Source organism: Triticum dicoccoides, chromosome 1B, assembly GCF_002162155.2.
Source record: "Triticum dicoccoides isolate Atlit2015 ecotype Zavitan chromosome 1B, WEW_v2.0, whole genome shotgun sequence".
Taxonomy (NCBI): Eukaryota; Viridiplantae; Streptophyta; class Magnoliopsida; order Poales; family Poaceae; genus Triticum; species Triticum dicoccoides.
Window position 1 is genome coordinate 195,118,104 of NC_041381.1, and position 3,265 is coordinate 195,121,368.

The window sequence follows — 3,265 nt, forward strand, 5'->3', positions numbered from 1 at the left end:
TGGTGAATAGTCTCCATGATTTTTTTTCGTCTGGCTTTTTTTCGTCTGGTTTTTCTTCGTCCCACCTCCCACCACCACCCTCTCACCGGTTTTCCTCTTTTCTCGTCTAACCGGCAACACCCAATGTATCTCTACTCCTAATGGAGCAGTTGGTAGTCTCGCTTCCAGGTTTTTTTTCGTCCCACCTACCATGGTTATTTTTGGTACCTCCTCCCACCTTCGCTGATTTTTTTCGTAGATTTTTTATCGTCCCCTCCCCCCACTTCATCGGTTTATTTTCGCTTCACCCTCTCACACACAAAAAAAAACTGAACGGATCAGAACTTTCCATACTGACACAAATTATTTAGTAATGTCTTTATGTAAAAGAATCAATCACAATCAATCTCTAAAGATCAAATCTAAATTAATTAATCTTCATAACGTTTGTTTCCTTCCGAATCAGGTCCATAACTTTCCTTCTTTGTTTGGGCAGAAACTGTTTGGTAGCAGAGATTAGGAAGCTTCCTATGAGCGTAGTAATAGGAAGTATTCTTTTTCTTGATGATTCGTTTCCATGCATGATGATAGTAAATTAGGTCAACATTCACCACTATTTATCAACATCATCAATCGTGTCCATTCCTATCAGTTTTAAGGGAATCCACTCGCTACGTCTTTTTAAAGGGGATCCGCTCGCTACATCGTTGTGGCACGTTATTTTCACAAGCAATTCCTCTAAAAAAACACAGCGCCCTACCTCGACTTCCCTACCTGAACGCCGCCGCCGCCGCCCACCGATCTCGCCGGCTCCCGGCGATCCCCTCCTCCCTCCCGCAGCTCGAACGACCCACTATTTTGGCCACGAGTACCGCCTGCCTCTTCGCCCATGCATCGCCCCTCCTCTTCACCATATCCATGAGCACCATCCGAGGCGGAGCCGCGGTGCCTCCACAGATGCGGCGGAGCCACCTTATCCAGTGGAGACGGCGGTGTAAATCTTCTCCCACTATGCTCCTTCCCCTGGTTACCGGCCTGCTCCACCTCCCCTCTGCTTCGTGTGGATCTGTTCATGTGCAGCAGTAAACTTTATTTAGGTAGAACTATTCTTCTAGGCCTTCTTTTGTTACTTACAAATTAACTTTTTGAGCCAATGCTTACGGCATGAAGTATTACCTAGAGTTCCTTAATCAATCTGCTTGTCCATCGTTTCATTTGGTTCAATTACTATCAGCAAGAACGCATTGTGAAACCGTTAGCTTATGAATGTGTGCTCTTCCTGCATGAAGTATGGGAGGGTTTTTTTCGTCCCACCTCCCATGGTTTTTTTGGTACCTCCTCCCACCTTCGCTGAGTTTTTTCGTAGATTTTTTTTGTCCCCTCCCCCCACTTCATCGGTTTATTTTCGCGTCACCCTCTCACACAACGAAAGAAATCTGAACAGATCAGAACTTTCCATACTGGCGCAAGTTATTTAGTAATGTAGAATCAATCACGAACAATCTCTAAAGGTCAAATCTAAATTAATTAACCTTACCTTAAATCGCTCAATCACATTAATTAGAAAACAAATAATTGATTTTCAGAAAAAATCGCTCAATCACATTAACCTTACCTTAACTCATGGATGGTAATCAATTTCCAAACAAAGGAAACAATACATCGAAGGAGCGGTAAATAAACTCCCTTTCTTATGACATGTATATGATCTTCCCTTCCCTCTCCGTTGTCGAGCGTTCTTGATTCTCGAGGCCCATGCTTGGGCTACATCACTGGGTCGTGACGGTGCCGGAGGACGAGAACGGCGAGGCCGGGTGCCGCGGCACCGCGTTGGCCGCGGCCGGTGAAGAGGGCGAAGAAGGGGGGCTTCCCTAGCCCTGGGAGTTGGTGCGACGGAAGCGGCACTTGAAGGACCCGGCGTGGGTGGCCGGCGCGCAGACGCACTTGGAAGCGGGCCACATCCTCCGCGTATTCTTGGAGTTGTGGCTAGCCGATTTACATGAAATTAATTCCCTCGGTTGTGGTGGCAAATATAATACACATAATCCATATTGTTATGCACTAGCGTGTGTGTGAAATAGATTGATTATGGTCAAGTACCCAATAATATGGATATGTGTGTGTGTGTATTAGAGAGAGGGGGGGAGAGTGAGGAAAAGGGAGGCAGAGAGTATGTGTGTGAGGATTTGATGGTAAAAAAGGTCGTCAATGTCACTTGATATGTATGAAAATATTAGTATTCAACTCTTAAAGTTAATGTGGCCCCATTGCAACGCACGAGCGTTCTTCTAGTTGTCTTAAGTGACCCAAGTGGCAGCTCTAGCTGAAGCTTTTTTCCTCTTCGTGTCGCATAGTTGTAAAAAGAGACTAGGAAATGCGAGAAGGAGAAGTCGAACCCTGGTCTCTAGCATGCCAGCTAATCACCCCACCCAAGTTAGTTTCATGGTAAGAACCAAGGGCACATAGTACTTGACACTTGGAGTGGTTTCTTGGGAATTTCTTTTCCTTTTTTTCTTTTATTTTGTTTCTTTTCCTTCTTCTTCTCCATTTTTCTTTCAATCTTTTTCATTCATTTTCTCATCTCGTTTCTTTCTTTTTTATTTTCTTTTTCTTCTCCATTTTTTGTTTGGGTTTATTTTTTTCTTCTCCATTTTTCCTTTTCTTTTTCCATTTTCCATTTTTGGGTTTTCTTTGTTTGTTTTTGTTTTTCATTTTTCATTCTTATATACATGACCAACATTTTTTTGAATACTTGTTCAACATTTTCTAAATACGTGCTCAACATTTTTCGAGCGCTTGATTAAAAAAATGCGAACACTTTTTCAAAATTTCTTTAAATACTTGTTCAACATTTTTAAAATGCTTGATTAACATTTTTTGAATACTTTTACAACATTTATAAAGTGATTGATAAATATTTTTCAAATACTTGTTCAACATTTCTCCAAATGCTACATTAACATTTTTTAAATACTTGTTCAATATCTTCCTGAATGCTTGATAACATTTTTCAAATAATTGTTCAACATTTTTCAAATACTTATTCAACTTTTCCAAATGTTTTTGTAGAGTTTTCCCATATAAACAAAAGTGCAAAAAAAACAGAAAACGTAAAAAAAGAAAAACAGGCTGTGGCCTCGCTCGCGCGTGGGCCGGCCTATATTGCTCGCCCCCTTCAGCGAGTCAGGAGTTACACTCGCTTAAGGCGAGGAATAGGGGCGCCCGTAGGAAGCGTCCGTGCACTTACCTGGACTGAATATTCGTTTCTCAAAAATAAAAAAGCTGG